Raw genomic sequence first — 14,124 nt, forward strand, 5'->3', positions numbered from 1 at the left:
AGAGGGGGGAGACGGGGGAGGCAGGAGAGGGCTGAGTGCACGGCAGCATCCACGGGAGAAGAAAATGTTCAGTGTATCGTGAGAAGGTGAGCAGCAGCAGCAGCAGCAGCAGCAGCAGCAGCAGTGTGTGGGCTCCTCTTGTTTAATGCAAACACAATGAAAAAGCTACTTTTAACCCTCAGGCATGCATTGTATACCCCTGCATAAATTTGCTACAGCGACACTATTTCTTCCACACACACACACACACTCCTGAAATAGCGCCAACCTCTTCCAGTGAGACATATTTCAGTGATGACACACAGCACCTTGTAGACAGCGCCACAGATCGGGACACTTACGGTGAATCTCCAGCGGCTCTTCTCATGTCTCGCTGCGTGTGGCTCCTCGGTCCATGTTCAAAATCCGGACAGGCGGCCAAAAACACAGCTAAACTCCTCCAGCCAGCCGCCGGCGCAGCGAGGGAGCGAGAACCCGAGTAGACAGGAGGCAGAAAGAGACCGGCAGCCGGCAAGTCGCACTGAGGCAGAAAGAAAGAGAGAGAGAGAGAGAGAGAGAGACTCCCTCTTTCCTCAGAGAGCTGCCCACCTCTCCCTCCTCCTCCTCCTCCTCCTCCTCCCCTCCCTTGTTCCCTCCCTCTTTTCCTTCCCCGGAGCTTATCTGTCCCAAGGCTATCACTTCTTCCTCACACTCCCCCACCACCACCTTACCCCAACACACTTGCGCTCCAACTCTTAAGAGTGTTTCCAAGGCAGCGCCGTCACGACGTTCTCCTCTGACAACTACAGACTTCGCAGCCCCACTCCAGTTTCGGTTCCACTTCAGTCTTTCCGAGAGAGAGAGAGAGAGGAAGAGACAGAGAGAGAGGGAGAGAGAGAGAGACATGAAGGGCTGAAAGCCGATCCCCTCTGATCTCATCAAGCAAAGTTACCAACAGCAACCAGACCAGCAGGCAGCTGAGAGAAACACCCGGTTCACCTCCCTCCCTTCTTCTTCTTACAAAGAGCTCACACCGAGCCAACCAACCAAACCAACCCCCGCCTCTCCCTCTGTTGGAGGCACACACACACACCGACACACATGTTCACATAAACACACACACACACACACACACACACCCCTGCACGTGCCAAATGCACGGCACGAGAGGAGCTCGTGCATGTTCGGGTCAGCAAGTTGAAATATGCCAGTCATGACGAGTTTATTTAGTACCGTCAGGAGGAGATTAAAAAAAAGGCAATGTGCGATGACTTCTGCAGACTTCAAAGTGTGTTTTCTTTTCCCTACATTCCTGCCGTTAACTCATCACATCCAGTGCTGTCTGGGTGAGGAGATGCTCCGCTTTGTTCTGCTCCGCCGCTCCGTGTTCCCTCCTGTCATCGCGTCGTGTATCTGCCCACACTGCTGCAGATACTTGGCTCCGAGCTGATGTGATGACTAAGTCCATTTATCGGCCTTCAGATGTCGGAGCCTCTTTCCCGCAGCTACATCAGTCATTCACAAAGTCGGGGAAGCTGAGGAAGAGTTTGGAGGAACGGCATCATGAGGCATCGTTTTCTGTCACCACCAGAACGTTTCACCACCGTGTGGCATTCAAAGACAAACTGCACCGACATGCTGATGCACTTACACACGCATAAACATTAACTCCTTCTTGCAGGAGGACGTGTGTGTGTGTGTGTGAACAGGCAATGTGTGCACTTACACATACGTGGGGCGGACTACAGCGTCCGCAGTCATGCAGGACTGAGGCCCAGCCGGCTCACTTCCTGTACAGACTTCCTTTTCCCAGGGCTGCGGGGACCACCGGGGAACCAAACTCCCCACAACACCACCGCTCCCACTATATCATCACCGTATCATTACATCACATGTCTGCAGAGGCATTCAGATGTGACGCAGTAAAGGAGGCGCGGGACGGTTTTATCGTGGTTTTGTCTGACTTTTTTGTTCTCAGACACCTATAATTAACAAGGATGATGCATTTACAGACGCACTTAAATCAAGGAAAGTCGACAATTTAGGAATTATGCTCAATTCCTTTCTGGCGCAGCGTTGCATGAGCTTTAGAGGCTGACACTACGGGAAGCATGACACAGAACTTTTTCCAGGCGATACGGATATTTACCTGCTTCTCATGTCAAACACTGATAAGATAACCGAAATGTTAACATTTACACAGTTCAAAGTTCACATCCTGTAGTTTCTGCACATCTGAAGGTAAAAAGTCTAAAATGTCGTGAGCAAAGACGGATGATTTCATATTTCACAGCTTCCTCTGTGAACATCCACACCAGCGACAACATATTAGGCTCTCAGTTCTTCTTCGTCTTCTTCTTCTTCTGTGTTTATTGGTAGGCTGCAAACTAACTTTCAACCAACTGTATCAGAGTTTGCAGATGCCGTCCTTGTTAAGTCAACAAAAGCAATGGCTGAGGCTCTATTTACGTATCAGTGAGATTTTGCCAAGACTGATACGGATTTCCCAATATTGGGCCAATAATTCAGCCTGACTTATATTGTGCATTCCTGACTGATACCACTGTATCTATCTGTTAAATATGAAGCTACAGCTAGGTTAGCTTAGCTGAGCTGAAGCTGCTAGTTCCTCGCCAGCAACAGGAAATTCTTAGAGTTTCCAGGTCAATAAAATGTCGAGCTTACATTTGTACGCTTCGGTTTTTGCACGTATTAAATAAACATGATGTGTTTTGTGAATTAGTGATCTTTAGAAGTGCTAGTAGGTGGATTTTACAAAAAGGGAAGCTAACCAGCTGCTGGCTGTGAAAGGTCAAATCAGCTCTGTGTTGAAACAACACGTGGGGGTCGGAAGTATTACTTCCGATACTGAGGAGACGTGGAATAAAATCCAGGAGGTCGAGATCGACGACCCTGGATGATAAGTGGGTCGTGACCTTAAACTGAAGTACAGTCTGCGGTACCACCGGACAACTTGTGGAGACGTTAAACAAAGTAGAAACAGGCACAGGTACAGGAACACACACACACATGTCAAAGCCGGTCAACTGGCCTCATTCAGACTGAGAGTTGGGGGAAAGAGGAAGTAGGCAGATCTGAACAAACACACGCTGGCGGCTGTGGATCACCTGAAGCAGACGTGTGGGTCAGACAAGTTACCTTTGCCCCAGTTCATGCGTGTGCACACACACACGCCGAGCTCGACCTCCGAACTGACTCGCCGTTATGCTCGTCAGCCGATGTAGGTCAATGGTTTTGAATGTAAGCAGTCACTGTACGCTTGACATAATGCACATAGGTAGCAGTAGGAAGAGGAGGAGGAGGAGGAGGAGGAGGAGGGAGGTTTGAAGTGAGCTTAGAAATGTGGGGAAGAATCTGAGGCCCCGTTTCCACGAAACACGCGGCTGTGAGGCCACGTCCAGGTTTTATGGTTTGGAAGAAGTACGACATTCCTTTAAAATGAGTATTCTGATTGTTTGTGTATAAACTAGTTTAATTGCTGTAATCCTAACACTTTCATATTGTGTAATCCTGTTTGCTGCAATAACTCATCAGTTCCCCCACAAAGGCCAATTAAGTGTTTTTCCTTCTAAGTCCTTGAGGAGGACTGTGGCGGTCTGCGTCTGTAATATGACAAAGAGACAGGACCCAGCGATGCTGCACTGATGGCGGAGGCTCAGCTGTGCGGACGCGGTGCCCACAGACAGGTTGAATTTGCGAGTCTATGAGGGCTCAGCTCATTATTTTGCTGCTGATAATTTACAGTTTAATTTGCATGTAAAATACAAACCCACAAACTCAGCCCCCCCCCTAATTCTGCCGGATTAGAAGCTTTTCCGGGTTTTAGTTCCGCGGGAGGCTTCGCTCCAAACCAGTGATCACCAAAATTGATCGTGTTGTCCGGCATCGCGGCAAAAACGCACTGCATGTAAAAATGCATTTCAGGGCAGATGTTCCCTGATAAAGTAAATATACAGAATATTTTATTATTTCACCATCTACGTTGTCGCTCTGTCAACTATTACGCACTCCTGCATAAATCATAACTCGTGTGCATTTAACTCCTGCACTGTCTAATAAAAAGCGCTCAGACTCACTTCTTTTATCCTGAATAAAGAACAACAGATACAGTTTGACTTTAAAGCCTCAGACGCAGGACTGAGCCTGCGGTACATCCCCCATCTTCTCCGAAGGACCCTGCTGTAAATTGCCCCCTGATTTTCTGCCTCAAGGCACATTCACACTTAAGGGACCCCATGGGGCCGAGGGAGAGTGTCTCTGTGTGTGTGTGTGTGTGTGTGTGTGTGTGTGTGTGTGTGTGTGTGTGTGTGTGTGTGTGTTTGAGTTAATCTGCAGGACAATGGGGACCCTGTCCTTACCCTCCACACACACACACACGAACACCCACACACACATAGAATTAGGGCTAGGGGCCTCACAGCTGAGCAGCTTACTGACAATAGAAACTGGAAGTGTTTGTGTGTGTGTGTGTGCACTTGTGGGCGTGTGCGTGTGTGTGTGTGTGTGTGTGTGTGTGTGTGTGTGCGTGCCCTGACTCCTGCCAACACACGTGTCAAACACAAAGCCATCCAACTGTCCACAGGGCCCAGGGGAGAAAGGCCTGACAGCGAGGGAGGGATGGATGGATGGACGGACGGGTGGATGGCGGAGGAGAAGAAAGGATGTGGGAGGAACGAGGGGTCTGAGACGTGCGGCCTCGGGGGTGAAGGGTGAGGACAGTTAGAGGCAGGAGGAGGAAAGAAAAGAAACCGTAGACGGCAGAATTACACGTACAGATGGTTGAGAGAAAGAGCGCTTGGATGAGGAAATAAAAGGGGGAAGTTGATCAGCTGTTTCACTTAAGCTTTCACTTAAAATCTAAAGGAATAGTTTGATATTTTGACGAGAACATCGAAACCTTTTTTGTGCTTTCAGGGGGTAATGTGCTCGACTATTTCCTGGCCGGGAGGAGTGATTTCTCAGAGGCTTGACGTCAGGAAGCCGCTGCATCCGGCCAAGAAATAGTCCCTCGCAAAACCCCCCTTAAAACCACAACGTGCCCTCTTCACACTCTGGTTTTTATAGGATTAAACAAAAGAGATTTAACATGACAATTAGAGCGTTAGATGTGCTGGAAGGCCCGATTCTGTTACCTCTGGCGAGCTGTTTCCCATGTTTCCAGTCTTTGAGCTAAGCACCACCTGGCTCGTAGCTTCACATTTAGCACGCAGACATGAGAGCGGTATCAATCTCCTCATCTAAATCTCCGTTCTAAAAGCACATTACTGTGTTTCCCAACATGTTGAACTCAAAGTCTCAGCTGGGATCAAACATCATCAAACGTGGAGTCATAACTTGCGAAAACTTTCCCCCTAAAACATTTTTTTTTTGTCTCGCTGTCGATAAAGCTCGTTAAAGTTTCCAGGAGGCTTTCCAATGCAACAAAAAGCTCCACCTTACACAGATTTCACATCCTCTGTGGACTCTCCATCGCCCATTTTCATCTTTGAGTTTAAGACATTTATCTCGCGAGGCGACTCTCCTCTTCCCTCTGGGTGTGGCTCAGCTATTTTCCTATTTAGCACACTAGTCCTCCCCTGAGCCACTGACCTGTTTCTCTCTTTTTTTGAATCTCCTGATGATCCCTCAGGAAATCTCAAGAGTTTTCAGAAACCTACTCTATAATTTTTTTCTTAAACAGAGATCATCGTGCAGCTTAGAATTTTTACACCGAACCAAACAACGAGGATACAGCGGCGGGACACGCGGGCACCTCTGTTCGTGTTATCAGACACAGAATAGTAGAGGATCAGTTGCTGTTCTTTGTCCTTCAGTCTAATTGCTGCGAGCTGCTTTTTTAAAAATCCTCCGGTGGCGAGCTGCACACTTAACACGTCTTCAAAACATTACACCCCTGTCCCGTCCTGCTGGTTCCCCACCGCACAGATGTCGATTTTGGCACTACCTCCCGCCTTAAAGACGGGACGACGACCCGTTTTCTGCTCGCCGGGGGTGGAATAAAGTACAACACTGCCATCTTGAAAACGGCTGTGTAGAATTTAAGGTGATGATGAATGGTTTAGACATTTTTCTTATTTCAGAAAATGTATGCCGATATATAATCCTACTTTCAATCCTAACTCTAAAGCTGTCTTAACCTTAAACTAACCTTAATTTAACTCAATGAAATCCAAATCTTAATCTTAATTCTAATCCGTAGATTGGATCTCAACCCTCAGTCCTCACCCTAGAAAACCCCCTAATAATAAAAAAGGAGCCATTGCCTGGAAAAAGTCCTAATAACGCAAGGTCGTCCTCGTCTGTCTTTGTCTGTGTAAGGAGAATACGAACGTTCAAGCTGTCGTTCTGTGTGGACACAAAAGAAAAGGCTCTCTGAAGCACGCAGCCACACACACACACGCACACGCACACGCACACACACACACGCACACACACACACACACAGCACACACACACACACACACACACGTACAGATGCTGGCCATCCGAGTACAGCAGGTAGGCATTAATTCAGCCCGGCTGCACAATCAATGACGGCAAATGGAGGCAGCAGGAGGGACGGACAGCGATCTGCTGCTTTCATTTCATCTCTCTCCCTCTCTCTCTCTCTCTCTCTCCCTCTCTCTCTCCCTCTCTCTCTCCCTCTCTCTCTCCCTCCATTAAAACACAACCTTTCCATGTCTTGTTTCATTATAGGAAAGCTCTCTAACTGAGTCACACTCTCACTTTGTGCGGCACACGTGGAGTTTTCTTCTCTCTCAGACAACGATTCCGTCTCTGGTTCGGTTGCATGTCCGCGCCTCACTCCATGTACGATATAAGGCCACGTCTTCACACACACACACACATCTGAAAAACGTTCCTTAAATGTTAAAATCATGAACGTTTCCGATCTTTTGTACCCCACTCATGACAGCAGTTCTCCTAAAAATGTCTACCGAACTGTATTTCGCGGTTCTTGGAGGGTTGCTTGTTATTCACATACGTCTGAATGATGGAGGCAGCGATTGGAGTTCTCAAAAACGAGCCGCGTGAAAAAGACAGATCTGAGATCACATGACAAACACACGTCAGCCTTTTCTCTTCACATTAAGATCCAAACTGGTCCCCGTCAGAGAGCCCTCTTCGTTTCATCTTAGTCGCTTTCACGTCTCTGCGTGGCTCATCTCTCTCTTCATATAGCTGCCTGCTGGCCTCCTTCTCACCCTACTCCCCTCTTTCCCTTCCCTCCATCCCTGCTCATCCATCCATCAATCAGTCCAGCCACTCCTCTCCTCACAAAAAACTCTCCCCGCAGCCAATCCTCTTCCTCCTCCCTCCCTCCCTCCCTCCCTCCCCTGTTCTCCAACATCTGCTGGTCTGCGTCTGTCACTGCTGACCTCTCGCTGCCACGTGCCAAGTCCTCCTCTCAGTGTCCCACAGAGACCCTAAATCATTAACACACACGCACAGATCGGCCTGTGATAGGCGGCTGTCTCTCCCCCCCCCCCCCCGGGCCAAAGCCGGGAAAGGCGAACAAATCTGCCCTCTGATCGCAGGCGCCCATTACGTTGCTGTATCGTTTGTCAATTAAATGTCTTACAAAAGGGCAAATCCTTCAATTAAAGTGGCCAGGACTACATGTGCAGGGAATCTCAACAGATTTAAGATCATCGCTCCGAACTGCAATTCCATTAGAGCTGCAGACACACGAGCGCTGACACTGGCGTTCAGGTTTGAAACAAAACACGGCTGAAGAGAAAGTCGTGCTTTTTTTTTTTTTTTCTCTCCACGAGAGCAGCTAAAAGCCGAGGCCTCGGCAGCAGAAAAAAAAAAAAAAAGTAATATTGGTAAATCAGTTTTACTAGACAACCTGCAAGGCCAGGAGTCGTAAGTGTCACCTCGAAGCTGCACTGTAACGTTAGCTTGTGCTCAGGCTGCAAGAATAAAGAACATTACCGCCGTATACTGCAATATACAGCAGATTACCACCGGGACAGAAAACACGACGTGTCCGCAGTGTCAGATTGCTTGTAGCATTCTGCCGCCCCTCCAATAACGTGTGCCGTTTTCACAGACTTTTCACTTGATTTGTTTTATGGCTCGTGGCATTCCAGACCTTTTATTGTCAACATGACACACAAGAATGAACGCGTCACTCTATCAAAGCAGCTTATCTTTCATTTCACTTCCAGGCCTGAAAACACCTGAGATTCTGCAGGAAATGGGGGGGGGAAGGAAAAAAAGCCACAGTGACACATATCAAACATCGTCAGACACATCAGCTCGTCATACACGAGGTCTGCGCTTCCAGCCCGCGAGGACAAAGCTGCTGTGACAGGATCTGTGTACAGTATTTGCTCTGTTTTTCCAGTGAATCAACCCTTGTTCTGAAAAATCTGAGTCAGGGCTTCAGGTCAGAGTCAGACAGACCGACAATCAGATTAAAGAATAAGAGACAGAGGCAAAGGTAATCGGTGGAGACGGTTACATCATATCTGCACATGTGCACAGAAGAACACAGACAGGCAGAGGAGTATGGATTAAAGGATGAGGTCACCCAAAAATGAAAATGCAGTCGTCATCTGTTCTCCCCTGTGCAGGCGCAAAGTCAGGTGAAGTTATGTTGTCTGCAAAACTTTTTCTGGAGCTTCGCAACAAAACAGCGTTCTCCAACACAGCTGAAATAGATGGGGACTTGTTTTTAAATTGACAAAAACAATGCAATATCCACACAGCTCGTTGGCGTAATCCAGCTGTTCTGAAGCCCTGAGATCCCAAATGGATTTGAAAAGATGTTTTCTACACCTTCACTGTAGCTGATAAGCTAAAAGCAGCATGTGGGTGCACAAGCTCAACCGCGCATCAAGGGTGTAAATAAGACTTTGAATACCGCAGAGAAGCCATTTCATTTTATTTATTTAGTTTGCTGTTGTTTAGGAGAAGGCTGCAACACAGCTTCATTGTGAAGCTCCAGAAATGTTTGTGGATTCTGAAACTTGACCTGATTTTCATCAGCAAGGGAGTGAGAAGATGACTGAGTTACATTTTTTGGGTGAGCTTCCCTTGAGGTTGAAGCACTATTGTTATAACTGCTGACGGGTTCAACGAGTTCCCACCATTGTATCTGCCTGAAATAGAGTTCACAGTGTTCATCAACATGTTTTTATCTCATATGTTCGTGTAGACACCAGAGGTCAAAGGTGCGAGGTCAGTCAAATACGTAAACAACAGGGTTGTCTGAAACACACGCACACGCACACACACACACGCACACACACGTTCAGTTTCTTTACTGCCTTCCCCCTCGTCTCTGCGCTGTTGCAGAAACGCTGCCATAAAGAAAAATCTGTCAGCTGGAGGCAGCATTTTAAATTGCCATCAACACAGAGTTTCATATTTACCATTTACTGCACGTCATGCTGAGCAAAGAGACCCATTTACAAAACCTGATATTAGCCTCGTCACACGAGGTGACATGCACTCTGTTCTGTTGTCACGACGACGACGCCGGCGCCCGCTGAGAGGTCGTTTGATGTTTGCGTTGTTGTCATCTGTCTCGCTCGTCGAGTCAACATTCCTGCGTCTTTACGTGGAAGTCGGCTAAACAGAGGTGTAACCGCGTCACCCTGAAACATCGTTCATACCTGTAAATCAAGCCCGGAACACCTGCAGCCTCTCACATCCTGCGAAACTGAACAGCTGGAGGAAATATTCTCTGATAAACGTTCGGACTGTAAAGCAAAGATCGTAACCAGAAATGAAGTTGGTTATTCATCAAACAAGTAACAGAGTTAGAATAACTTTTCATTAAAGAACTATCCACAGGGTTGAAGGTGTCCTGCACGGCTCTCTTCTGTTTTCATTCACTGTTTCTCACCAACGGACAGAGAGCAGAGAGAACTGCTGACTGTTTGGAAAACATGCTCATGAAAACGTGTTTGCTAGCTCGCAGCTCTTCCTCTTTCATGCCTTTAAAGGTGCGTTGCTCCGCTTCTTAGTGCGTCGTCACCACTAACTGTTCAATCAGCGGCACTCCCTTTAAGATTCAGAAGCGAGTGTGCAGACACAGTTTTAGTAAGACAGCGTCAACAACACTCCGGGTTACCATCTCTCACCCGTGTATGTTGTAGCGGCGTAACGATGCACAGATCCTGATCCATATATTGATTCGGTGATCAACGATCCAAAAACATCGATTCATATCGTCGCTAATGGTTAACGTACGCCTTTATTTTTATTGAATGTTTTCCATTTAAATGTCTGGAACCATTGATAAAATAATATTTCCACTGAAGAGTTCAGTAATAAAATTGCCAAGTTATATTTGAGTTGCTTTTTGTGAGTTGATATAAATGCAATTGCATTATATATTGTATTTATGCACCTAATGCTCAACTGTGATTAAGCAGCCAGCATGCGGGGTCTAGTGAAGAGGAAAGACATCGGAATTGAAAATGAGTTTGTCAAAATGAGACTTTGTCAATATGGGCGAGATGAAAATACATTCTGGGAAATTTTACAGCTCTAAAATTATGTTAAACCCGTCAACACTTCCAGTCAGACATGATGAGCTGTGTGTTTGTACAAAGGAAAAGAGTTTTATCATCATCATCATCATTTTGTTTACGTCATCACCTTACGTAAACACAACTTGTACATTACCTCAAGTGCTCTATGCAGCTATAATGGGCACACTCACACACTCTCTCACACACACACACACACACCAGAGTGACAGCGGCCACACACACACACAGACCTTGTCCGACAGCCGGGCTCAGCAGAGCAGGTTAAGTGACACATCGGAGGCGACGGCCGGGTCAAAGAGGAGACGAGTAGTTCAGAGTGGAGCTGAGAGATATCGAGCAGCGTTTCTGGTCAACACAGCAGCGGCGCGGCCAGCAGTTTCTCAGCCCGCAGCAACTTAGCGGCTTATGGCAGCTCCATTTCCTGCGGGCAGACTGGGAGGGAGCGCCGGGCTGCTACAGTAATCTGCTTTAGTTTGGGATTAGCAGCCCTCTGCAGGTGTCACTCTCTGTCCGTCTGTCCGTCTGTCATGACCTCTCTGATACTCTCCCACACTCCCACATCTCATTCACAGAGTCCAGCCTGAGTCTACTCCACCAAAATCAGCTGACTACCGATCCTGCTTTTGATTCTAATGATCAAAGTTGAGAGCCTGATTTGATTGAAATCATTAGCTGCAAACTCAACAGAAAATTAAGCCCAGTGATTGAATGTTTCTCACAGAATTGCACCGCAGGAGCAGTTGTTTACTCCCGTCCTTTCATTTCTATGGGCACAGACTTGTGTCACTTTTTAATTAAAGAACCAGACTCATCTTTTTGTACTGATTATTCAACTGACATAATCCCATCACAGCCTCGGAAGTGCTTGATCTGCCAGTCTGACATTGTTTATGTCGAAAAATTAAAGGCGAGATGTGCTTTTTGGATCTCCAGTCGACCGTTCTAACGCCTCTGATTTTACAACTCTATAGGCTACAAAGCTCATTTCCTCTTCACCTGGGACTCGTTCATTATGGTTTGGACGATTGGTTGCGATTCCATTCTACTCACCGGTTTCACTCCGTGCTGGGTTCAGCTTGCCGAGACGAGGAAGCAGCTCTGCAGTCGCCAGCCGCGGAACAGCAGACAGTCTGCGTAATAAATTCAAAGTTCACTTTTATTTACATTTTCACATGGACGGTTTAGATGAGCAGATAAAAAGCGTGTTTAAAACCTGTCTGACTGCTCGTCTCTGCAGCGCCGACCTGCAGCGTTTCCTCAATGGAAAAAGACAAACTCATATCACAGAGCTATCAATCGTCTCGTCTTCTAATAAGGTGAACACTTTCCAAAATGAGAAAGTGGAAACAGTTTTCGCAACAGTAAGTCATTCGTTTGGGGATATAAACTGTAATATTTGATGGTTTAAACTTGTCGAATGTGAGGATTTGCTTCCTTTCTTTGTTTTATATCATTATAAATTTAATATCTTTGTGGTTTGAATGCCTTTAATGCCAAAAACATCATCTCCGGTTCTGAGAACCTGTCATTAGTTGAAGCCCCTCTCCTCTGTGTTAATATTAATACAGATCTTTACACATGTCAACCAATCTAATCTAAATACGGACTGTTAATCAGATTATTGTGTGCATGTAACCAACTCTGTCTTCTCCCTCCTTCAGGCAGAGAAAAAAAGTTATATAAGGGTGTCAGTGAACATTCAAACACTCCAGGCACAAAGTTAATGCCTTTCAGTTTGGTGCCGGCGAGTCAAACGAAAGGCAGACCGCGCGGTAATGACGGGAGAGCCCGCCGCAAACCGGAGGAGCCGAGTCGAACTCGCCGCAGCGGAAGGAGAGCGCCTCGTACATTCAATCTGCCGATCAGCTCTGCGGAGGGGAAAGGTCAACCCGATGAACATCTCCCTCTGAAAACAAAAGACCTTGGCTCATTATACATCAACCTCGCCGAAAACACCCTCGTACGCTGGGCGATCTAACGTTGCCATGACGACCACAGAAGTACTGACGAGGCACACACACACACACACACACACACACACACACACAAACACATCCAGATAGACAGACAGACAGGCGTGCAGCCGACAGACATCAGGAGGACCCAGGCCTACATGGGGGAGGTCTCCACTGTAAGTAAGAGAGGAGGATGTGGAGCCAAATATAGGAACAGAATAATGAGCTTCTTATCGATGCTCCATCGTTTCCATATCTCCCCTGCTTCCCTCGTCGCTCCATCTCCCTGTCATTCCTCCTCTCTCACCCCCCCCCCTTTTCCCTTGAATGGACCGAATATTTCCCTAGAGCCACTCTCCTGTATAAAAGAGATATATTACACCAGGAATTTTCGATTATGTGACGGCAGTGAGATTTTTTTTTTCTTTTTCCCCCCCAAACAAAAAACATCTCTACAGGTTCTGGCAGCAGGATATTGGACAATTTCCTCACCTCGAGCGCCGAATACTTCAGTCTGTCAGATCGTGTTCGCGCACGGATCCAGATTATATCAGCACACCTGTCAAAAAACGCTAACTATTTTTCTCTCCGTGCTTCTGAATTGACTTCTAATCCTCTTACCACAGATTAAGAGGAAAGTGTCTGAGTGTGATATTAAGCTTTTCGGCTTGTTTAAAGGTGTTATTTGGTAGAGATGGACGGAGTGCCGCTCACTGTCCTATATAGCTTCCATTAGTAATCAGCTCAGTTAGCTGGTGGTGCTATGTTGTCCTATTAGCTGACGGCCAGCGGGGCTCAGCTCAACCAGGCTCAGCCACCTCCCTGTGAACACGGCTGGATACCAGACTGTGACCAAACACAGCCTCAAAGACCGACGGATGCGATCTGAAGACAGGGGGATTCAGTGACAGTACAGAGGTGATTTACAGTCGCTCTGACCAGGACTATGACTCCGAGGACGAGAAGACGCAGCAGCAGACAAGAGGAGATGTTTTCATGTCTTCCTCTGTGAATTATCTGAACCAAACCAGAAGTGACTGTGGAAAGTCAAACCAAGACTGTTTTGATGAGATTTATTTAGTTCACGTCGAGTTTAAATAAAGTGTGTTTAACGATGTGTGAAAGAGGCAATTAAGCTCGTCTTACTTTGGTAACAGATAGAAACTTGAATTCAGACGGTGTGCGGTTGTATTTTCTGTATGATCCCGAAAATAAATGTGAAAATATTTATTTTCTTGACATTTTGAGAACTGGAACATACTGCATCTCCCAGCTGAAGCTACTGGGGCTACCAGACTTTTGCCTCTTGAGGTACAACATGGTACTATGAGAGAGGACATAACATCAACACTTTCATGTCTACAGCATTCAGTTTAAATGTAAAAAAATGTCGGCCATATATTACAAATTGTTCCTTTAAAGGGGAGAGAAAAACTGAGGATCTTTGATGTCAACAACACAAGAGACTCCCCACTGTGTAAGTGTGCATTCAATTCTACTATTAGTGTAAAAAAATTGGAAGTTCATATCAAGTTTGAGGTTTGTCAAGAGTCAAAACATCATATTTAGTGAAATTATGATTTAAAAAACCCTTTTCATTTCATTCCTTTTAGGTTGTAAGTGATCCTAATAGTTGTACAAAATCTCAAACCATTGCA

General features: G+C 46.5%; 1 protein-coding gene across 4 annotated transcripts in view; it reads right to left on the minus strand.

The window, feature by feature from the left end:
- LOC115572915 (SPRY domain-containing SOCS box protein 4-like) overlaps positions 1 to 14,124 on the minus strand; it is an 84,694-nt gene that overhangs the window by 51,382 nt on the left and 19,188 nt on the right. For 2 of the 4 annotated variants that reach the window (XM_030403409.1, XM_030403411.1), the window contains exon 2: positions 11,562 to 11,641. The exons of 1 other annotated variant lie outside the window; for it this stretch is intronic. The gene's annotated coding sequence lies outside the window, so the exon portion shown is untranslated. Of the gene's footprint in view, positions 1 to 341; positions 549 to 11,561; positions 11,642 to 14,124 lie in introns of those variants that run through there. One more of the 4 variants, XM_030403410.1, reaches the window with a different exon arrangement.

Source organism: Sparus aurata, chromosome 21, assembly GCF_900880675.1.
Source record: "Sparus aurata chromosome 21, fSpaAur1.1, whole genome shotgun sequence".
Lineage (NCBI taxonomy): Eukaryota > Metazoa > Chordata > Actinopteri > Spariformes > Sparidae > Sparus > Sparus aurata.